Raw genomic sequence first — 24,573 nt, 5'->3', positions numbered from 1 at the left:
GAAATAAAAATACTACTGTGTTAGGGTTCCCAACACCACCCTCATGCTTGATGATCACTGGACTCACAGAACCCAGAAAAGCTGTTGTACTCACCATTACAGTGTATTACAGCAAAAGGATGTAGATGAAAATCAGCAAAGAAAAAATGCACTTGGACAAATTCCAGGGGAAATCAGACACAAGTTTGCAAGTATCTCCTGCTAGAGACATTGCAGGGGGATGTACTTAATTCTCCCAGTAATGTTGTGTGACAACATGTGTGAAGTATTTTCAAGCAAGAAAATTCACCTGAGTCTTGTTGTCCCAAAATTATAGAAATGGGAAACAGATTAGTGGTTGCCACAAGTTAAGGATGGGGTGAAAGTTGGCAGGAAGTAGGTGTGGCTATAAAAAGGAATCATGAAGAATCCTTGTGATGATGGAAATGTTTTCTATTTGACTGTATCAATGTCAATATCTTATTTTTGGTATTGTTCTATAGCTTTGCAAGTGATTACAATTGAGGTAACTGGGTGACTGTTAATGAGATCCCTTTGATTTCTTTTTATTTTTATTGAAGTAGAGTTGATATATTAGTGTCAGATTTACAGCACAGTGATTCAGTATTTTTACAGATTATACTCAATTAAAAGTTATTACAAGATAATGGCTATAATTCCCTTGCTATACAACGCATCCTTGTTGCTTATCTCTTTTATACATAGTAGTTTGTATTTCTTAATCCCATACCCCTGATTTGCCCCTCGTCCCATCTCTCTCCCCTTTCATAACCAGTTTTTTTTCTATATTTGTGAGTCTGTTTCTTCCAACTGCATATAAGTCTACAAATATCTCAAAATTAAAGCTTAATTAACAAAATTTAATTGTGTACTCACAACATGAGTATCCTATTGGTAAAAGTACTTACTTGCTACTTCGTTTGTAAAAGCCTGTGTTTCCATATTCTGTGTAACACGACTACTTACAAATATTAAATGTTTTGACTCTACACTTGATGGAATTTTAAGTTAAACATAGATTTTAAATAAGCAAGTTTCAGAAAATTGGAAATATTTCCACTATAGTCACAACCTCACTTTGCTAAGTCCAGCCCAGCATGACTATTTGAATAGACCATTTTAAGCACTTGGATCCTGTACTCAGTTATATGTATATTTTTTAAAGTTCTTCACAGATTTAGTGACCCCTGTCAATTCTGTTGTCAGAATAGGTGATGCTATGGTTATTCTATTTTCTAATTAATTCTTTCTTAGTGAAAGGTTCTTCTTAAGGACCTACTACAGCAGGATGCATCTTTTGTCACTCTCCCTTACAGCCCATTAGACAAAGCTAGTCTCCTGGTCCCAACCTAACTGCTGGAAATCTTTCTCAAGTTTCCAGGAATTATGAGAAAATTTACACACTCAGCTCTAGTTATCTCTACCTCATCACATTTTATAAATTAGAGCTCTTTTTTTGAATGACAAGAAAGTTAGAGCCAGACCTGGCTCTGATTCTTCAGAATGCTCCACTTAAATCCATCCTCAATCATCTTTCAACAGATTATTCCTCCCCTCTTATTGTCAGCACAGGTAGAAATCACTGTATCCTTGGGAAAGATGAGATTCACTTATGTAGTGGCAGAGGGCAGTGGAAAGAACATGGGCCTTGGGTCAGAGAACTTGATGTAGATGCTATCTCCTTTAATTACATATTTTATGAGCCTGAGCAATTCATTTGAATTGTCTTAGCTTCAGTTTTAACATCTGCTTACTGGGGTAGTTTGGAGAATACATTAAAAAAATACCTTTATAAAATGTTTTATAAACAGTAAAATCCCCAGAGTTCAAGGATAGTATCTCTTTCATTTATTGCTCTATCCCCTGTAGAGTTCCTGACATACAAACAGATCATCAGAATTTTTGTTTATTGAATAAGTGAATGGCCTATTGCCATTTTAATCTAAAGGCACAGGGAGAAAAGTTCTAGACCCAGGAAGGCAGAATTCTAAACAATCATAGTATGATGTATTGCTGAAAACAAAAAGCGTGGATTATTACTCCTTTGGCCAGGGGAAGTGTTCTCCAGCCCACTTCTCCATAAAGAGAACACAGACTCCTTTTGACTCTTACGGTTTATGTCACTTTCCCAGGAAATCCTCAGCTAGAGTATTCTTCACTTTTCCCAGGCTTCAACCTTTGGTCACCTTGCATCTGACCAAACCTCCACCTGGGACTTGAATGAGCTACAGGGAATCTCTCTGTATCTGTCTCAGATTCATCATTTGAATTGTTGGTGATGATTCTGCAGCACTCAAATGGTAGGTAAAGTGGATTTAGCTTAATTTATATTGATTCTCAAGTGAAATTTGTGTGTATGTGTTTATATAGATCTGTGTCTATATATCTGTTATATCTATATCTCTGTGTCTATTTCTACTGACTTTTTTAAGATCTGGCCTCTTTTTCGTGCAAGTGAAACAAAGAAAAGAACTATGTATAGTGGAGGGGTCTAGTTAGTGGGGTTTAAAATCCAAGTTAAATGATTCAACCAACAGCATGCAGTCATATTTATTAAATACTGTCTATGGCTTAGGCACTATACTCTAAATAATGGAAATGCAACTGTGAGTAAGACAGATAATTTCCTGGTCTTCTGGGATGCCAGCCAGGCTAAGCTTACAGCAATGTATCATGAACGTTGTTGCAGGGGAGATAAAAGGTGCCATGGATGTGTGTAATACAATAGACTAACCTTCTTGTGGGCTTCAGAGGGTGGGAAAATGGTAGAGAAAATGGACAAAATGTTGATGGTAAGAGTGAAAGAACATGGCTCCTTGGAGGGCCTGAAATAAGAGCCCTGAAGATACAGCACGGAGGCAAGAACCATAAGTTATGTCAATCAGTCAAGATCACATCCTAAGGAAACTTTTTAAACCCTGTAGGGTTTTAGTCAATGGATTTTGAATAATATTATTATTACTAAAAAGAGGAGATTGTAGGGACATGAGATGGGAAGTTTGGTGACCTAATTAAGATACTGTCTCTCTTGTCCAAGTAAGAAAAAAATGTAACAGTCTTGGAAATGATAGTGGCCTTACACACCAAAAGAAGTGGGTGAATTCCTGAGGGTTTTAAGGGGTATAAATGACATAATTAATTATGTATTTGAAGATTAGTAAAGGAGAAGTGTATTAGTTTGTTAGGGTTACCATAACAAAATAGCACAGACTGGGTGGCTTAAAGAACATACATTTATTTCCTTACAGTTCTGGAGGCTGGAAGTTGGCGATCAAGGTGAGGTGACTAGCAGCTCTTGCTGGTATGATGTTTTTTTTTTTTTTTTTTTTTGGCGGTATGTGAGCCTCTCACTGTTGTGGCCTCTCCCGTTGCGGAGCACAGGCTCCGGACGCACAGTCTCAATGGCCACGGCTCACGGGCCCAGCTGCTCCATGGCATGTGGGATCTTCCCAGACCGGGGCACGAACCCGTGTCCCCTGCATCGGCAGGCAGACTCTCAACCACTGCACCACCAGGAAAGCCCTGATGTATTTTGATATACCAGTACTGTGGAAATACTCTTACTAACAATTTCTCTTACTCCTAACACCATCTTTCCTGGAACAATCTCAAGATTGCATAAGATACGAGCATAATCCAAAAGAATTTGGAAATATAGTCCATTATTCCGACTGAGGTTTAATGGAGACTTCAAAGGTAATGGACATTATGAATATTATTTAAAGTCCTTGGACTTCCCTGGCGGTCCAGTGGTTAAAACTCTATGCTTCCACTGCAGGGGGCGCAGGTTCAATCCCTGGTGGGGGAACTAAGATCCCACGTGCTGTGTGGTGCAGCCAAAAAAAAAAAAAAAGTCCTTTTGTTTCTCAGGAAAATAAATATTGTTGCTTCTAATCCTGGGCATGTGATGTGAAGATCTCTTAAAGTTCGCTCCGGTGAGAACCAGTGCCAGTGCGTAAGAAGGGTACCATTATGGCAAATTGCCAAAGGATGCTGGAAGGTCATCTTCAAAGGTTTTGGTTCTGCAGATTCTCAAAATAGAGCTGGTGTTCTGTAGCACCATCTAGCTTTCTATTGTAAATATTTCTTCAAAAGGATCAGGAAGTTAAACACAGAAGGTGGGTTATTAATGACCTGAGGACGTTGCCACCCCTTTGCGGGTCATTCCGTGAATGCTATACCAGCAGAATGCTTTTTATTAAGAAGAAACACTCAGCCTGCTCTCTGGTCAGAACATTTTGGTCTCACTGCATTGCTAGCTCACTCTTTCATCAGCGGCTGTTTCCTTTTGGCTCAGTTCCAGCGCCAAAAGAACCATTGATCCCCCATGAGAGGAGGCCTTTGATAGGTGGCCAAGGCCAAGCAGAGGTTTGCCACGGATGATTTGGTTTTGAAGTACAGTTTATGAATGAAGTAAAAAAAAAAAATGCTTCCACCTGATCTGGAAGCTTTTCGGTCTGTGAGTGGGAAGTTGAGCAAGAAGGAAAAGAGCAATTATAAATTTAATGAAAAATACATATTTAGAAAGAATGTAATGTTTCTAACAGAATTGCTTATTGTACATACTGGCTCCTCCCTTTCACTCTCTAGCCTTATTTATACTTAGCTCAGTTGGGAAACTTCATATCCAACAATATAAAATTATTTGCGGTTTCCTGGGTAAGCCATGCCATTCAATACCTCCATGCCTTTACACAAACCTTTTTTCCTGAATGAATTACCTTTCCTTCCCTCCACGCTTGTCTGACCTCAGTGATGAAGATTTCCTTATCATCCTTTGCAAAAAGAATAACTTCTTCTTCGTGTACTTTATAATCCTTCACTACTGGAATAATCCTTGCTTCTGGAACGGGGGCCTATGTACCCCTATAGGTATGTGAAGGTCCCAGGAATCCATGTAGGACACCTGGCACACTTTTTTGTTTACCAATTATACATAAAGATTTTAAGAGGAAAAAGAAATACTATAAATTGGAACAAACAGATATACTGTTGTGTAGAATTTTAAATTACAAAATATATATATACCAAAAGAGAGTCCTTAGAAAAGATTTACTCTTGTGACTGCCTATTGTGTATTCTGGCTTCAGACTCTTTGATGTAGGCAATCCATCTCTTCAATTTTGGTGGAAAAGCTTGAGAAGCAGTGGTGGAAACTTCTGAGCTTGTACACCTCACCCTATATTTTTTTTATTTTTATTTTTATTTATTTCATTTGTTTCCACATCTGTGTTACTGTAATTGCTGGGGAACACATTAGTAAAGGCACCAGTGTTATTCCTCAGTGTGTCCCTGGGAGTCTGCATACTGAACAGAACCTAGTGTCTCTCAAATTAAACCAAAATGAAGCAGATAGGATTTCATCATGCATAGTAGAAAATACTGACATTAGGTAACTTAGTTAACAAACCTGTCTGTGAAGTGCTAAATGTGGATGCAGCCTAAGAACAAGAACAGACAAAACTAGTTTATACAACAGTCCATCACACTGAAATCTCTATTAATCAATACTTCATTGATACTGATCTTCATAATGTGGACCTCAGAATAATTTGTGAAGCATTAAATAGAGGTCAGATTTGATTAAATCTTATTCATAAACTTTCAGCACTAGATGGGGACTTAGAAATTGTCTAGTTCAGGGAGAGTAAATGTGCATATGTGTGTGACCACTCTCATTTTCTAAGATCCTGGCAGACATCATTAATCAATCATGAGACTACTGTTCACTGAACCTGCCTACAGATGCAAAACTCCCCTTAACCTATTATACCAGGCAGGTACAACCAGTCAGTATGATCTTGCAAATAAGATGAAATCTGTCTTTGATTAAACCCAATCCAAAGAATGAGTGAGTGGTACAGGGGTATGGGAAGAGGGCGGGATCAATGCTACTGGTAGGCAACACACTGTTTTCCTTGTTTCCAAAGGCTAAAACAGACTTCTTTCTCTGGCCTTTTTACTAGGCTGTATTATCTTCCCTGAGGTATCTCAATCTTTCCTATAAGATGTCTCACAACAGTTCTGCTCCCTCGATGAGCCAGACATGATGAGATGTGAAATAGTAAATGTTTGAAGATGGAATCTTTGACCAGCGAGAAGATACCACCTCTATTTGGGGAAGAGGAAAGGGAGAAGTAGAAAAGATGGCAATGAAAAAGTGATACTTCTGTTAGATCTTGAAGGATAAGTAAAATCTCATGAAGACAGTGAGAAATGAAAGCCATTCCAGCCAGAGGAATTCAAGGAGGCACAGAAGTGAGAACCACCATCATTCTAGGAAGCAATCAGTATTGTCATGATAAAACATACCAGGGGAGATGTGACGGGAAAGGGCTTTTAATACTCATGATTGAAAGAAAAATAAAAGGAGGACAGGAAGGGAAGGGAGAGAAAGAGTGGAGTGTGAGAGGAAGGGAAAAAAATCATCAGAAGCAGTATTACAAAGTACATCTGTGAGTATGGCAATCATGTGTCTCTGGACCCAGATTCAGAGGAAAATGTTTGCCCAAGGTTGAACAGTTGGAAAGTGGTGGAGTTGAGGTTCCACATGGGTCCTTTGATTTCAAAGTCCATGCCTATTCTCTGTTGCCACTCAACACCACTGGGGTAAGTGGGCATATTTCCAAGAAAACTACTTTGGTGAGGACTTGGCTCCTATTAATCTTGGTAACTTCTGATACGTTTGCTTAAAACTTAACCCTGTTTTATTGTGCTTAAATTTCAGCAGTTTGAATGAGATAGTCACCTTCACTTTGAATTTCTTTCTCCTGTTCCTAAAGTACTTGAAAGGGCTTATGCAAGAAGAGACAACTCAAAGGATATTTACTGAAGCCCAGCTCTGTTTCTAATTAGACCTATGATCTTGGCAAGGCACATACAGTTTGTTTTTCATTTATCAAAATATATTTAAGGACAGTCAGTGTTGAATATTTAAGTAAGGAGTATGTGCTGCGATATTAGAAAGATCTGGGTTTGAAACCTCACTCTGCCACTTTCCACTTGCATAATCTTTACTATAGTAAGTAACTACCTCACACTCAAGTTCCTCATTTATAAAATGAGGACAAGCATATATTCACACGACTTTGTTATTAAAATTAAGTACGACCACATGTGGATTGTTCCAACCTCGGTATCCACCATGGGATCTTTATAGGTAGAAGGCAGCTTGACTTTTCTTCTTCATTGAACCGCCTATGAAGGAAAAATGGTTCCCACGTTTACAGACCTCATTCATGAAGCAGATATAAAGGCTGGGCATCTTTGGAGAATTTCCCAGGATTGTTGGGGTAGAAGTGGGAAACCCCCTCTACTGCATAGTTAACTACAAGACCTTAATTCAGAGAAGTTCTTCAGGGCTTTTTTTTTTAATTTTTTTTTTTTTTTGCAGTACATGGGCCTCTCACCGCCGCGGCCTCTCCCGCTGCGGAGCACAGGCTCCGGACTCGCAGGCCCAACAACCACGGCTCACGGGGCCAGCCACTCTGCGGCACGTGGGATCCCCCCGGACCGGGGCACGAACCCGCGCCCCCTGCATCGGCAGGCGGACTCCCAACCACTGCGCCACCAGGGAAGCCCCTTCAGGGCTTTTGACTAATACATTATTTACATTGTTTCCCCCGCACCCATCTTAAATTGCTCTACCCAGCCTACCAACTATGTCAGAGGCCTCTGCCAGTCCACACTTGGGTTTTTGGAGGGAAAGGAAGCAGAATCTTTTATCAAATAACAAATCTTTGCTCCACCTTCACAGCCAGGCTGAGCTAGGCTAATTCACAAAGGCTATTCCCAGGTTGAAGACCCGTCAAGATCAGGGGTGAGAGTCCAGTGACACAGCATGGGCGCTGATTAATCAGAATTGGTGGCAGCTGAAGATGACAAATATGGTCCTGCCACTTTGAACAGGTTACCTATCAGTCATGGCTAGAATAGAGACATAGATTTGGGAACTTTGCCTTTGCTTTGGTTTAATACTGAGCTGGAAGACAAGCAGTGAAAAGGATATACAGGAAATGAAGACACCAGAAGGTAGACACACAGCTTTCAATGCCACCCTGGTTCCTCAGAGATGTGCTCTGAGTTCATGATTGAGCAGTCCACACTGGGTGATGGGTCAATCATCAGTAAACCTCAGAACCTTCCACTCCTCACCTTTTGGTGGAAAGTAGGCTCAAATCTCAAAGATCCAAGTTGTTGGCACAATAAAGAAATTTGAACATGGAAGCAACCTAAATGTCCATTGACAGATGTGGTATATATATACAATAGAGTATTACTCTGCCATAAAAAAGAATGAAATAATGCCACTTGCAGCAACACGATGGAGCTAGAGATTATCGTACTAAGTGAAGTAAGTCAGAGAGAGAAAGACAAATATCATATGATATCACTCATATGTGGCATCTAATTTTTAAAAAAGATGATACAAATGAGTGTATTCACAAAAAAGAAACAGACTTACAGATATTGAAAACAAACTTACTCTTACCAAAGGGGAAACGTAGAGGGGAGGAATAAATCAAGAGCTTGGGATGAACATACACACACATACATACATATATAATACATACATACATATATACACATACCAAAACATACATATATACATACATACATACATACATATATATACATATATATACATACATACATATATACACACACCAAAACATACATATATAAAATAGATAACCAAAAATGACCTACTGTATAGCACAGGGAACTCTACTCAATATTCTGTGATTATTTATATGAGAAAAGAATCTAAAAAAGAATGAATATATGTATATGTATAACTGAATCACTATGATGTACACCTGAAACTAACACAACGTTGTAAATCAACTATACTCCAATTAAAAAAAGTAAAATTAAACTTAAGGAAAAGAAATTTGACCTGCTTTAAGGTTATATACTTTTGAATATATTTCTTGCATCTCTAGGAATACTCAACTTCCTGGTAGGCCAGGCCTGACCAAGACCTTCCGTAAGTACCAGCGTGGCTGACTTGGTTTGTCCCAACTGCACTTTGTTTTATCAGGTGGCTTCCACAGTCAGACTATTTGAGTTCAAGATCCCAACTCAACTACTTGCAGCTGAAATTAGACAAGTAATTTAATTTATAGAGGTGACCTCTATAGAAAAAAGAATGTTCTTCCTAAAATTAACCTTGTCTCTCCCCTTCAGAAGTCCTCAAGAGTTTCCCACTGTTTTAGGGGATGGGAGAATAAAAAATCTTAACTTGACACAATCTAGGCCTTCCTGGCCCCTCTAGCCTGATTTCTGCTTTGCTCTGTTCTCCTGCCCAACAAGCCACCTCTTGGTATCTTAAATACTCCTTTGCGGGCTTCCCTGGTGGCGCAGTGGTTGAGAGTCCGCCTGCCAACGCAGGGGACGCGCGTTCGTGCCCTGATCCGGGAAGATCCCATATACCGTGGAGCGGCTGGGCCCGTGAGCCATGGCCGCCGGGCCTGAGCGTCCGGAGCCTGTGCTCCGCAACGGGAGAGGCCACAGCAGTGAGAAGCCCGCGTATCGCAACAAAAATAAAAATAAATAAAAAATACTCCTTTGCATACACATGTCACCTCTATGCAGAATGCTCCTTTTCCTTCCTTCTTTCCTTATTAACTCCAATTCATTTTCAGATATTAGGATTAGAGTTCTCCTAGGAAGCTTTCCTGGTACCCCTCAGTTTAGACTATGCTTTTACATGTTTTCTTTTGCTTTTACTTTCAATGTCTGTTGTATCACTGAAAAACATAATAGACATTATACTATACTTCTGTTTCACAAGAAGTCATCAAGGGAAAATGTGGCTTCTAATGTATCATTAACATAATTTTCCCCAAGAATAGGACAAAATTTAAAGATTAAAAAGTCAATGAGTTAGCATGGATTTTCCTTTTAAATATCATCTCTTTACATTTCCTGATTTATCAAAGGAAAAAAGGTCTAGAGAAACTACCTGAAGACCTGATTGTAAAGTCTAGTACTTTTTCACTCTTTTGGTTGTCTGAAGTATTTACAGTCTATATGAGTCATTTGGCATTGGTAAATTGGTCAGGTATTTTTTCCTGTATATATTCCTTTTTTTTTTTTTTTTTTGCGGTACGCGGGCCTCTCACTGTTGCAGCCTCTCCCGTTGCGGAGCACAGGCTCCAGACGCGCAGGCTCAGTGGCCATGGCTCATGGGCCCAGCCGCTCTGCGGCATGTGGGATCCTCCTGGACTGGGGCACGAACCCGTGTCCCCTGCATCGGCAGGCGGACTCCCAACCACTGCGCCACCAGGGAAGCCCTATATTTCTTTTTTTGACAACTTTACTGAGATGTAATTTACATACTATAAGATTCACTCATTTAAAGTGTACAATTTAATGGTTTTTAGCATATTTACGAGTTGTGTAACCATCACCGTAATCTAATATGTAATGTTTTCACCACTCCAAAAAGAACCCTTGTGGGCTATATATTTTTTAAGTATATTTTCTTGCATAATCATGTATGTTTCTTACAGAGCACTGATCTCATTTGTAAATACTTATTTATTAATGTTATTGTTCAATTAGCATCTGTACATTAGAGCATAAGCAGCAGAACACAGATTGTTTCTGGGTCAGCTTTGTGTCACTAACACCTAGCAGAGTATTTAGCACATAGTAGAAATTTGATAACAAATTTCAAAAAATTAGATTCATGAACTTCAGCATTATCATCTGTAAGGAGGGATTAAAGAAAAGCATATCGTGCAAGGAGGCTTTGAGGATAAAATAATATAATGCATGTGAGAGCTCCTAGTAAACTGAAATTTCATGTAAATCTTAGCTGTTACTTAGTATCTATTTTTTGTTTGTTTGTTTTTTTGTGTTTTTTTTTAGTATCTATTTTTAATTCAGAGAAAAATCTAGGTTAAAGATACATAGATTTGGGAGCATGAAGGAAAGCAATAAGATGTTACCTGATCTCTCTTCCTTTTCCCAAGAATAGAGGATAATTACATTTACTAGAAATCTTTTTGGTCCTGTGACTACTTCCGGCCAAAGGGATATGACAGAAGTAATAGGCACAGCTTCCAAACCTAGTTCTTAAAATGTTCTCAAGGTATTCAACTCATGCATTCTACCTGTCCACACGGCAAAAGCCAAAGGACCCAGAGGTGGCAGTCACATGGAAGAATCTTGGATCCTTCTCTTTGAGGAAAAGCTAGGAAAGCCATCCAATCTGTAATAAGCCCTGGCATGAGCAAGAATTCAACGCTTTTGTGAGCAAAATCACTGAGATTTCAGGATCGTTCGTTACGTGACTTCATACAGAACTCAGTAGTTTCAAGCAGGGTGCTGCCTCAATAAAAAGTTGAAAAATAATTGGCATCGGTTAAGCACTAAGACATAGGCATCAAGGAAGCTAACACAGAAGGCTGGAGGAATAGCACTCCAGATTATGCCGTTGCAAAGAATTTGGTTTAATTCTTGCCTGTAGTTATTTGAGGGACAGATCACATGCCTAGTCAACCAGCAGCTCTAAGAGAGAAGCTTGGAAAGCGGAACATTAGTAGTGTATATGGGCTACCTTCGGCTGCCTTTGGCAAGATAGTACAAGCTAGGAGCTCACAGGAGAATTAAATACTTTGCAGGCAGAAATGAGAGAGAATAGAGAAAGTCCAGAAATTTGAAGTCTTTTCAGAGTTGAAAAATGTACAGATTCTAGATGCCCAAAATTAATATAGGAAATTTTTAAATGCTTTGAAATGCAAAGTCTCAGAAAAACTCTTCAGTTAGATGAAATGACTCGGGGCAATGATCAATCCTGATTCAATCAACGCAATTCAAACCTGATAGTTTTAAGTTACCTCTTAAGAGAAAGAAGTGAGAAGGTTAAAAAACAAAGCAGTAAAACAGACCTGAGAACTATGTCTAGGAAAAGATTTAGGTTGTAGTTACAGGACATGGAAATGACTGGGAAGCATAGAAATTAGAAGCTATGAAACTGTTGAAAGAATCATGTTGCCAAAGAAATCACAAACTCATTCAAAAAGTCTTCTGACTTTAAGACTTGAAGCAACCTTTGGGACCCTAACCAGTCACAGGCAGGAGACAAGTCTCAAAGCCCCTAGGAATGGTCTGTTCTCCAACACCCACTTCAGAGGTCCCTGGAGAGACTGCTGCACAAACATCCAACATCATACCTCCAAGGGTGAAGCCACAAACAATGGACTACAAAGGACAAAGGAGTTCCTTCACCAAAGAGTAAAATCAGAGCCTAAAATGGAACTTTCTTCACCTACGTAGGCTAAGAAGGCTTCACAATATCTGTCCTGAAAATCTCCCATAATCTATAATGTTGGAAGTGAAGGAGCCTCACGTTGGTGCAGCCACATGATAGAAGGAGCTTGAATCCCTAAATTACTCTTTTGACGAGAGGAACCCAGCCCACACTGGATTGTGATGTGGTGAAGAAATAAACTTCTGTTGTGTTAAATCACTGAGGTTGGGGATTGTGTGTTAGCTGTAAGTAGGAATAATTAACCTGAGTTATGCAGGAAACATGGCTTTATATGTGATCCTGAAGTTAGGAGGGTGATAAGAAGACCCAGAAGAGACACACAAAACAGACGTTTTTCCATTTCAGTGGAAGTATTCAGTAGAAAATGAGGAAGGCAATATAGCATCTGAAAATGATTCTTGTATATAAGTGTGTGTTAAGGTAAGAAACATGAGTTTTAGCATCTTCATAGGCATTAAATGCCAGGATAAGAGTTAAGGTTTTTCACCTATAAGTCACTTTCCCAAACAGGATTTCTTGGACGACCAGTGAAACATAGTTCCATGTGAATGCAGCCGAGTGTAGGCTTCTCAGGGTCTTTAATACACTAATGTACATCATTAACCCCCAGCCCATCACCAACACCCAACTACCCGCCACTACCCTACACCCTCACAGGCTTCTAGGTTCACAGAAAGTTATATAAGGCTTTTTTTTTTTTTTTAATCGAAGTCTAGTTGATTTACCATGTTGTGCCCATCTCTGCTGTACAACAGAGTGACTCAGTTATACATATGTAGATGTTCTTTTCTTTGTACTCTTTTCCATTATGGTTTATCACAGGGTATTGAGTATAGTTCCCTGTGCTCTTCAGTAGGACCTTGTTGTTTACCCATTCTAAATGTAATAGTTTGCATCTACCAACCCCAAACTCCCAGTCCATCCCTCTCCCTCCCCCCTCCCCCTTGGCAACCACAAGTCAGTTCTCTATGTCTGTGAGTCTGTTTTGTAGATAGGTTCATTTTTGCCATATTTTAGATTCCACACATAAGTGATATCATATGGTATTTGTCTTTCTCTTTCAGACTTACTTCACTTAGTATGATGGAATACTACTCAGCCATAAAAAAGGAATGAAATAATGCCATTTGCAGCGACATGGATGCAACTAGAGATTATCATACTAAGTGAAGTTAGACTTTTGTTTTGGACAAGGAAAATATCCTTTTCCAAGTATATATACATTTCCAAAATCTCATATATACCAGCATTCCTTGGAAAACAGCATGGAAAGCATCTTTATAGGCCGTAAAGTTGTGTTGATTGCCACCATTACCAGAGAAGGAAGATAAAGCTGAATAGGTATGAGGAGTGTTATGAAGATAAAAAGCCTGACATTCATTCTGCCTCTTCTTCTCTCAGTACCACACCTTATTATCAGTGGGGGCTTTGAGGCATGCTCTAAGGGGAAAACACTGCCTCTTCGCTGAACTGCAGCAATTACAGTTAGGGATGATGATCCAAAACAATAAATAAAAGCTTCCCAGCCTCCATCTAAGTGGCGATACCCCCAAGCCACAAGTGGAGTAAGAATGGCACAGCTAGGTGTCATGCGTCACCATACATATTCTCAAATGTTACAGCCTTTAAAACCAACACAGGTGCTCGAAATGATCACTTTTGCTCAAAGTCCTGGAAACAGGAGACTGGCTTTCAAGAATCAATTGCTCAGAGGGGGAAAAATAGCAGATTAAAATTTTATGCTATAATTTTACAATTGATTGTTAGTGTCGCCGAGGGTATAGCACAAAGCTATTTTCCAACCACTGGAAGAAAGATGTGTCTTGATAGAGGGTATTGTTAGCATAATAAGTGATCGTACAGTTATACATAGATTTTGTTTCGCTCTCTTCCCGCTGTGAATATGATTGTGTTCATGTGCTTGGGAAATTTGCATATAATGTGTGCTATTTGTATCTTAGCCAAATTCAAGTTCAAACTGCTCACTGAAATGGGACTGAAGCCCGCTAAGATAAATGTACTCATCTTCCATTTCTTTTTTTTTTTTTTTTTTTGCGGTACGCGGGCCTCTCACTGTTGTGGCCTCTCCCGTTGCGGAGCACAGGCTCCGGACGCGCAGGCTCAGCGGCCATGGCTCACGGGCCCAGCCGCTCCGCGGCATGCGGGATCTTACCAGGCCGGTGCACGAACCCGCATCCCCTGCATTGGCAGGCGGACTCTCAACCACTGCGCCACCAGGGAAGCCCCATCTTCCATTTCTTAAGGCCCCAATCCAGGTGAACGTCCTCCCTTCCTCCTGAACTTGCCCAACTGGCAAATTTGCCAAGAATTATCAAATTCTCACTGCTAGGAAAGCCAGCAATTGGATGAAGCATCCAAAATTGGGGTCTGAGGTCCAGAAGCAAAGAGAAGACAGTGCCATCAACTTTTTTCTTCTTTCTAATATATTCCAGGTTGAATCAGTTTAAAAAAAAAAAGAAACCTCAGTTGTGAAAATTTGTAAAATGTCAGCGCTAGAGTCTTATCTCCTTTTTTAATGTAAATATAATTCACATACTGTAACATTCACACTTTTAATGTATGCAATCCAGTTCTTTTTAGTATATTCAGAACATTTTTATCTCCCTAAAAAGCAAGTCCGTACTCATTATAGTCACTTCTCATTCTCTCCTCCCTCCAGACCATTGCAAGAATCTATTTCCTGTCTATATGAATTGGCCTTTCTGGATATTTCATAGAAATGATGTCACACATTATGTGTCTTTTTGTGCCTGGCTTCCTTCAGTAGCCTCACTTTTTGGAGGAGGTAGCTGGGCCTGTGCTGGGGAAACAAATTGCCCAAATCACGTGGATTTTCTGGATATATCCAGAACTAGAATGTTATGAGGCCTCTGTTTAGCAGCATAACAGTTAAGCACTTGCTGGGAGCCCCAGTATCAAGGGGGCTTTCAACCTCATTGGAAATGTCACCAAATATAATCGTATTTATTATAACTATTTTCTGAGAATACTATACAAGGTTGGGGAAACAAAACAAACAAACAAAAACTTTGGTAAGCTTCATGGGGTATAAGAGGAGTTGTGAACTCACTTTATAAGATGTTCAAATCACAAAAGTTGGTGTCTAAACCTCCCTGTACGTATGGATTTGGTGAAACACAAGACATTTGGGTTGTTGAGTGGCTACATATGGTTGAGGCTGAGTCCCTCAAATTCAACTTTGAACAAATATGTAACAAATGTATTTTTGAAGGAGTGCCAGAGTATTAGCCGGCCCATGTTCTCTGAATGTCCACCCACCCCTCAAGTCACCACCTGGCTCCCACACCCAGGCCTCCTCAGTTGATATTTGTACAATATTGATGTGTCCTTTGGTGGAAACGCACTTCTCCTGGAATATTCGCCCGTGACCTCAGAGCATGTAGTGATCTCGCCCTCTTGTCCCTTATCATTCTACCTCCTTTACAGACTGACAAGCTTTCTTACTTCCCTCAGTTCTTTCTCCATCACAGTGAACCCACAATCTCCATTCTATTGTAGCTCGCATTGGGTTTCAAGTCTACCCACTCAAACAGCCTATCTTCCTAAAGTCACAGAGCACCAACCTCATCCTCTGTCCCCCAGTTCAGTATCCACCCAGGGCCCAGTTTATACCTTTAGAACTTTGCAGGGATACTCTGGAATGGATTCCATTTTCTAACTATGATGACCTTCCATCTATATAATCCCTTCAGGAACTTCAGGACTCCAATCTGCCTCTTGCATCCAAATTCTAGAGACCTTGAGATCTCAGCACCTTTAATAAGCCAAGGTGCTTCCTTAGAGCACATCTCTAGTCAGGGATTATTTCCTACATTTGAAAGTTCTGTGCTCAGTAGCCACAAGAACATGAAAATGACAGTGTAGTGCAGTGCTCTGGAGGTGAATGTCCAGGATTTGTAGCCCAGGCCAGACTATTTAGGAACTGTATGACCTTAGCTAAGAGTCTTAACTTCTCTGGGCTTCAGTTTGTTCATCTTTAAAACAGTCATAGGGGCTTCCCAGGTGGCGCAGCGGTTGAGAGTCTGCCTGCCGATGCAGGGGACACGGGTTCGTGCCCTGGTCCGGGAGGATCCCACATGCCACGGAGCAGCTGGGCCCATGAGCCATGGCCGCTGAGCCTGCGCGTCCGGAGCCTGTGCTCCGCAATGGGAGAGACCACAACAGTGAGAGGCCCGCGTACCGCCAAAAAAAAACAGGCATAATAGTAGTTCATATCTTATAAAGCTGTTCAGAAGATTAAATGACTTTATGTATATTAAGTACTTAAGTACTTGTAACATAGAAATTGTATAAAAATAATAACCACTGTTTTATTTCCTCTGTATACAAGTAGCCCACATGCAACATTTATACCAGAAATGCAGGAGTTTTTTTATTTGTTTGTTTTCTAGAACATCTTAAATTATCAACTAGGAGAAAAAATACTAGATTGGGAAATAGGAGGTCTAGAATCTAGTTCTTACTCTGCCACTAAATTCTTATTGAATACAGTGAATTTTCTTATGGAGGTTAAACATTTTCTTAGATCCATGGCTACTATATATTTTTGAATGCCATCTTTACAGAGAGTGACGATATAAAAGTCTAAGTGATCACAGAAGCCAAATCAGTGGTTTTCTAATGAATGAGATGCCCATGAATGATTCTGATCCTTAAAGTTGATTAATTCTTTAGCTCAGCTGCACGCATTCATTTTTCTGAGTTGTTTTTACTCTTAAAAAATCCATACAGCATGTCACTAAATGGTGACAACGATCAGGATATTAGAAAAGCTGGCTAGAGGAGGACTGTGTTAACCCACCCTCTGATTTTGCTACTTAAGCCTTTCTTAGTGTCTCTGACTGGACTCTTCTCCATTAAGCTCCCTCTAAAGAGGTTATTTCACTCCAACCTGCCTTCCAAGTAATATGACCTGGTGGTATAGGAAAGGCATGAACGGTCTTGCAGTCTATCTAGAAAATGCAATGCATTCTCCAACTTCGCTTCCTTTATTTTCCCATAGACCCTGTGGCTATCCTAATTTTAATTATTAACTTAATCTGTCCCCACTCTTCTGTGCCCAGACTGGGTGTTCTGACAGAAAGGACCGGGTTTGGAGATCTTTAAATTGTCAGTACTCAGTATTTAACCAGTGCATTAAAAAGTGTTTGCCTTCTTTCAGTACATATGGTGAGTCAAGTCACATGCCTCTTCACTCAAGCTATGATTTGGTCCTTTTTTACGTATTGCTGCCTCTGCCTGGAATGACTCCCCCTTCCTGTGCACTTAAGGAGTCATGCTTTACAATGCAGCTCAGACATGGCTTCCTCTGAAGTGCTGTCCTTGAGCCCCTCATACTTTCCTTTCTCTGCACCACAAAAGTATACTTTCTTACAGAAGTCAAAGGTTTCTTCTAGGGCCTTGTCTATATTCTTTGAAAGGATCATACTGAATTTTTTACCTTTAAATAATGTATTTACAACTCTTGCTTGCTCATAAGACGAGAGCTGCTCGAAAAAATGAAAGTGTCTGTTTAATCAGCCTTCTCACAACCTAGCACAGAGCCTGGCACATAACAGGCAATATTTGTTGATTACAGCTGCACTGAACTGATTTGAATTGAATTGACTTCAGATGCATAAAGGAAATTCATCTCACTTTGAAAGGTTTATAGTATAATTGATATAGCCAATTGAAATGGGTGAATTACAAAAGGTATATAGTTAACTTTTACTTTAGGGAGTTTTAAAGATGATTTTTACCATTTTAAGAGAATTTTTTATTATTGGAAGTTTTCTCTTCCTGGTGTTTCCTTCCTCTCGGCACAAGAGAGGAAGGAAACAATCTTTCATTGTCCCCAGAAAGAAGAGGGGAGAAAGAAAAGTAGTCAATAGTCAACTTTAAAGCCCAAAGGACTACAAAAATCTTGCAAACAGTTTTTCTCGTATGAGAAAAAGATTTCCAAATTCAAGTATCTCCCTTTATACAGCAAAATAAATCTAGGAGGTTTGTCCATGAAGTATTACCATAAACTATGGGTAGAAAGAACTCAGCATATGGCCAAGAAGAGACCTCTTGAGAGAAAAATAATCTTAATAGCAGAGTTGAGCTTTGAATCTACAGAGTATTTGTACAAATAAGAGTAAAGCAACAGAACAGGAAAGACTGTTTTAAATGAGAAGGGAATGGTAGGTTTCCTTCTGTCATCCACAGAAATGGGGACCCAGAATAAGACAGAACGTGTTTTAGAGAATAAAGTGGATTTTTAATTTATTTTTACATTTTGTGTAAGGTTGAATGTTGGCTGCACTGTACACAACAGTTTTTGAGAAGGAAGGATTGCCCAGACCAGATGGGAGGTCTCTACAGCCCTGCTCTCTAACCTTTGTGTGAAAACCACAGTTGAACAGTCAAAAAAGCTTCATGAAGGACCCAGGAATACATTGGCAGCACAGACAATAAAAAGTCTAGAGTTTGGACTGTTGAGATACCAATGAAATCTGACAAAACCCTACTGTAATACAATAAGACCTATAGGGAACTGACATTAAAATTTGGGTGAGGAATTGATTACCCAAGATGCTATATAAACAGTTAAGACCACCTTGGCAATCAGCTGCTGTTGGAAATCAGTCCTCCCCAACAGAGGTATTCAATAAATGTTAGGGTCCTGACTATTTATGGCCTCTCTTTTTACCTTTGCTTCCCAAATAGCTTGAGGAAGTCAAGGCAAGTAAACAAGGATTTTCTCAAGAATCTGCAAAATAGGAATGTTTCGGTTAATTGAGTGTTCCAGTGAACGTATATCACCTGTAAGGCTTATTGGTTATCCAGGAATTAAAGATGCTCTGTATTAGTCAGGGTTCTCCAGAGAAACAGAACCAATAAAGAGATTTACTATAAGGAATTGGCTCACACAGTGATGGAGTCTCAGAAGTCCCACAATCTGCCATCCGCAAACTGGAGACCCAGGAAAGCCTGTGGGGTAGCTCCAGTCCACGTCTGAAGGCCTGAGAATTAGGAGAACTGATGCCGTAAGTTGCAGTCTGAATCCAAAAGCCTGAGAACCGGTAGAATCTATAGCATAAATTCCAGCTGAAGGGAAAGAGAAGACCAGTGTTTCAGCTCAGCAGTCAGAGAGAGAATTCTCCCTTACTCGTATTCCTTTTTGCTCTATTTAGGCTCTCAGCAGATTGAATGACGTCCAACCACATTGGGGAGGGCCGTCTGATTTATCCAGGCTACCAATTCAAATGCTAATCTCTTCTGGGAACACCATCACACACACACCTAGAAATAATGTTTAGCCATATATAGGCATAGGCACCCTTTGGCCCAGTTATGTTGACACATAAAATTAACCATCACATACTATATGCTAATTCTTTGAAAATGATTAACCCTGTGGACCTAAGTATGGGAAAGGATGGCAGGTGGCTGTCTCCATGTCTCTCTAGGTCTAATTCTTTATGGTCGCTGCAAGTAGACCAGCCTCCAGAAGGGAGTGTTTTTCTCCAGCGTCACCTGATAGATTAATTCAGGGACAGCTCTCAGTTCCTTCTTGCCAGTGACAGTCTCAGAGTATGCAGGATTTCCTTGCTGTCAGATTGGCATATGCCTTGAGTCTTCTGTAGACGAAACATCAGCTCTCTATGCCAGCTCAGCACTCATTTCCAAATCATTTGTTTGCTGCCTTTTGCCATGTGAGAGCAAAGGTTTCATCAGCCCAGCACGATTCCCAAGAATGGTGCTTTTTCTCTCCGATAAATGTGTGACTTTGAACCAGAAAAGGGGTCAAGCCTCAGAGTCATGGACCCAAATCACAGTTTTGTCTCTGCCATTTACTTTGGAACGTAATCCACCCCATCATTTTTCTCATCTGAAATAGTCGAAGGTAGCCAACATAATCTCTAAAGTTTCCTATGTGCTCTGAAAACCAGTTCAATAGGTGCCTTAATGGTGGTGGTTGCTGTTTTAGGGGAAAAAAATTAGCACACCTATGGTGGTGCTAGATGAAGAATAGGAAAAATAAACAAGATGCAAGGGCTTTGCCACTGAGTGTCTTGGAACCTGGTAAGGAAGGTGGATATTTAAACCGTTCACCACAGAATCTGTGGTGAGTGCTAATTAAGGGATATATTTGATCTAACCCATTCACACCACCTTATTATCAAACCCAGATGATGGCAAAATAAGCCCTCAAAGTTAGGGATGCTTTTAAGGACACTGATAACTGGTTCCCTTCCAGATGAGATCCATGACCTCTGCTCTAGGGCATTATTACAAGGTTCTAACTCACGGCACTAAACAAATATTCTCTCCAAAAGGCATAAGAACAGGAAAAAGAAAGAAAAGCTCGACTTACAAAGAAGGAAAGAGGGCATCCGTGCCCAAGTTGATGAACTTTTTTGTATTCCTGTTGTCTAACACAGAGCCTGGCACATTACCAATACTCATTCCTTTATTCACTTGTTAAAACTGTACATGTGCCACATATGCTGGGTTCCGGGACACAATTGTGAATAAAACATGCAAGGTCAGTGAGCTTATATTAAAATGAGAATGGGTAGATGATAAACTAGTAAATAAGCAGAGAATCAAATATTTTGATACATCTTATGAAAGAAAGAAATGGTGATGTGATAAAGAGTATGGGAAAGTATGTGCGTGAGATAGGGTGGTCTAGGACAGTCTCTGTGTGAGATCCGAAGCGGGAACAATGTAAAGGCCCTGGTGAAAAATTTCTTGTTGCACAAGAGGGAGCCGGGAGAGCAGACTGCCAGGGTCATCTCTGTTGAAGGGGGAGGATGGTACAAGGTGTGCTTGTAGAGGTGGATAGATGATGCATGTGTTGTCAGGCCGAGTCAGTGTGATTTTCTAATAACATGGCTGTAAAGGAAGAGGAAAAGGGAGGTATCAAGGCTTATGCTTAAATTTAGTTAAAATGAACTGAAAGGAAGGAAGGAAGAAAGGAGAAAGAAGGAAGAGAAATGATTGATTCATCTGAGTGCTGACCTATGTTTCTGCACTAGACACGAGAAAGGTGCATGTTTTTCTGGAGTCTGCAACCTAAAATGTTATGCTGAATTTGATGACGAGTCAAAGTAGGGCAGAAGAGAGAAATACTCCATTAGAATACAGGCTCTGAAAGAAGTGACAGAGCATTTTGATATTGATAGAGGTCTGGATATTTCAGGCCGTTAGTCATTCCTTCTCTTTGATTCCACAGGGATGGAAGGGAAGATTTATCTTGGAAGATGAATAAGATCCTCCAGATGACAAAGTAGAGAAGCACATTTCAGGCAGGGAGAACAGCAGGTACTAGTAAGTGGAGACGTGAACAGCCTGGTACATGAGTGCCAAAGTCTCCAAGCAGTCCAGCAAAACCAGGGAACAGAGTAGAAGAGCAACGTTGAAAGGGGGGATTGGAAAGTCAGGTAGCATCAGATCAAGTAGTGTTTTACATCGAGTGGTGTTTACCAGTAGCTAATGCTTCTGAACCCCCAACGCTGCTGATCTTCTGTCTGTTCCTCAAACGTGACAAAATTCTCTGTGCCCCGAGGCTTTTGCAATAATTTATATCTCTAGTACCCTCTTTCCTGGGCATTCACACAGCTGACTCCTTCCCACCAGCCATCGATTAAATCTCAGCTCAAATATCACCTTCTCGGGGCTTCCCTGGTGGCGCAGTGGTTGAGAGTCCACCTGCCGATGCAGGGGACATGGGTTCGTGCCCCGGTCCGGGAAGATCCCACATGCCGCGGAGCGGCTGGGCCCGTGAGCCATGGCCGCTGAGTGAGCCTGTGCTCCACCACGGGAGAGGCCACAGCAGTGAGAGGCCCGCGTACCGCCAAAAAAAAAAAAAAAAAAATCACCTTCTCAGAACCAACACCTCTCCGGGCTCCATCAGAAATTGATTCGCCTCTACTTTCTGATCACTCTGTTTTATGTTCTTCCTTGGTGCTTTCTACTACATGGAATCGTCTTGGCTACGTACATGTTTATTTATCTTCTGCCTTCCTCCACTGAGATAAAAGCTCAACAAGAGATTGAATTTCTTTTCTTTTATTTACTGCTGTATTTCCAACACCTGTACCAGAATAGTAGGTGCCCGTATAATATTTGTGAAATGAATAAGTGAGGAATCATTGATTAGGGACAGGTATGGTCCAACTTGCCCTTTAGGATATCATGTTGTGTGCAGTATGGTAGGACTGCATCTTTCTGAAAGATAAAGTTCTAACGTGAGTATGTGAGATTTAAAAAAACATATAATCAAAATTACCTTGACAATGGATTAGAAAGGTTCAAGGCCTTTTTGAAGACTGATATTCATCACTCAAGGATAATGGATCCAGTATCTCTAGGGTTTTTTTTTTTTCTTTCCAGAAAGGACATGTCCCTCTTTCTGTCCTTGGCACCCTATTCAGCCATCTAGAGGATTATTCCAGTACATTGCTACGTTTAGAGGAGTGGTAGGAGAAATAACCTGAACTCCTTATTTATTTCTTCTCTTGTGAAAAATGAATATTGCTGAATTTATATGAGCTTAATGTTCATATAAAACACCACTTCATGGAAGGTGGACGTGCAAGGTCTAAGTTTGGAGGCTGAGAGCCCATTTTAAAATGGAATTTTGTTCTCCCTTGAAATGAAAAAACCTCTCTGTCTCTTTCAATCCTATGATACCTAACTTTATGCACTTGAGATCCTTCTGCAGCAAACTGAAACCTATTTTCATTGGGTTTGAACCCACTTTCTTTATCCCAGGCACAGCTTAAATATCGTTGTAGAAGGTGCCTTGAAATTAAAAGACCAACATGATCTCCAGTGGACTTACTACTTATAATGATCTGGGTGTTTTGAGCTTTCACTTCATAACTCCTCTTGTCTTGTCCCTTCCAACCCCAATGAAGAAGACAATTTTTAGAGGCAACATGAACAAGGGTTAGTGAGGATTCAACAATTTGTCTTATTAAAGTTGAGAAAAAATTAAGTAATCCATTGAAATACTAGTGTCAAATACCAGTCTCTTGATCTCTCTCATAAACACATAGTCAACTTTGGTCTTTCCTTTTTAAGCAACTGCGAAAGGGACCATTTTAGATCTCCATTCCAACGAATTTTCCAAACATTGTTGAATAGCCTGGGGTGTGAGATACATTTCTATGCTAAATGAAGGTTAATGTCTAAAATATTTTTTTAAACATCTTTATTGGAGTATAATTGCTTTACAATTGTGTGTTAGTTTCTGCTTTATAACAAAGTGAATCAGCTATACATATACATATATCCCCATATCTCCTCCCTCTTGAGTCTCCCTCCCACCCTCCCTATCCCACCCCTCTAGGTGGTCACAAAGCACCAAGCTGGTCTCCCTGTGCTATGCGGCTGCTTCCCACTAGCTATCTATTTTACATTTGGCAGTGTATATACGTCCATGCCACTCTCTCACTTTGTCCCAGCTTACCCTTCCCCCTCCCTGTGTCCTCAAGTCCATTCTCTACATCTGTGTTTTTATTCCCGTCCTGCCCCTAGGTCATCAGAACCATTTTTTTCTTTTTAGATTCCATATATATGTGTTAGCATATGGTATTTGTTTTCCTCTTTCTGACTTACTTCACTCTATATGACAGACTCTAGGTCTATCCACCTCACTACAAATAACTCAATTTCGTTCCTTTTTATGGCCGAGTAATATTCCATTGTATATATGTGCCACATCTTCTTTATCCATGCATCTGTCGATGGACACTCTGGTTGCTTCCGTGTCCTGGCTGTTGTAAATAGTAAAAGACTTTTGAAAGCTTCTGTAAATGGCCTCTAGGGAGTGAAGTGTTTTCTGCTTTCACTGGCTTTTTACTGCTACTTCCCTTCTCACTGTGCAACACCCACCCCTCTATTGATTATTCGTGTGCAGTTATACTGGGGATAAATTAAAGATTATGAGAGCTGTAATTTGGTTTAACACCATAGGCTAATAGGTTAAAAAGAGCCTGAATAAACGTTTGGAAGATCCAAGCACTGGCTCGTCTTAGCCTAGAAAGGATTTATTATTACAAATTCCCAGTGATTAATAGGCAGACGTGTCAGATGTCTCAGTTTGCTGTCTTGCACAAAGGGCTGATGGACATATTTGGTCTGTGAAAATGTGAGTATTGATCCAAATACCATCATTTGAATAATGCTTTGAAAATTGCAAAGCATTTCTACTTTTCAGGTGCATAACACTGGGGAGCGTCAACCTACGCTGTGCCAGGTTGAGTGAA

The sequence above is a fragment of the Tursiops truncatus genome, chromosome 17 (genome assembly GCF_011762595.2).
Source record: "Tursiops truncatus isolate mTurTru1 chromosome 17, mTurTru1.mat.Y, whole genome shotgun sequence".
NCBI lineage: Eukaryota > Metazoa > Chordata > Mammalia > Artiodactyla > Delphinidae > Tursiops > Tursiops truncatus.
This window is presented reverse-complemented; position numbering follows the sequence as displayed.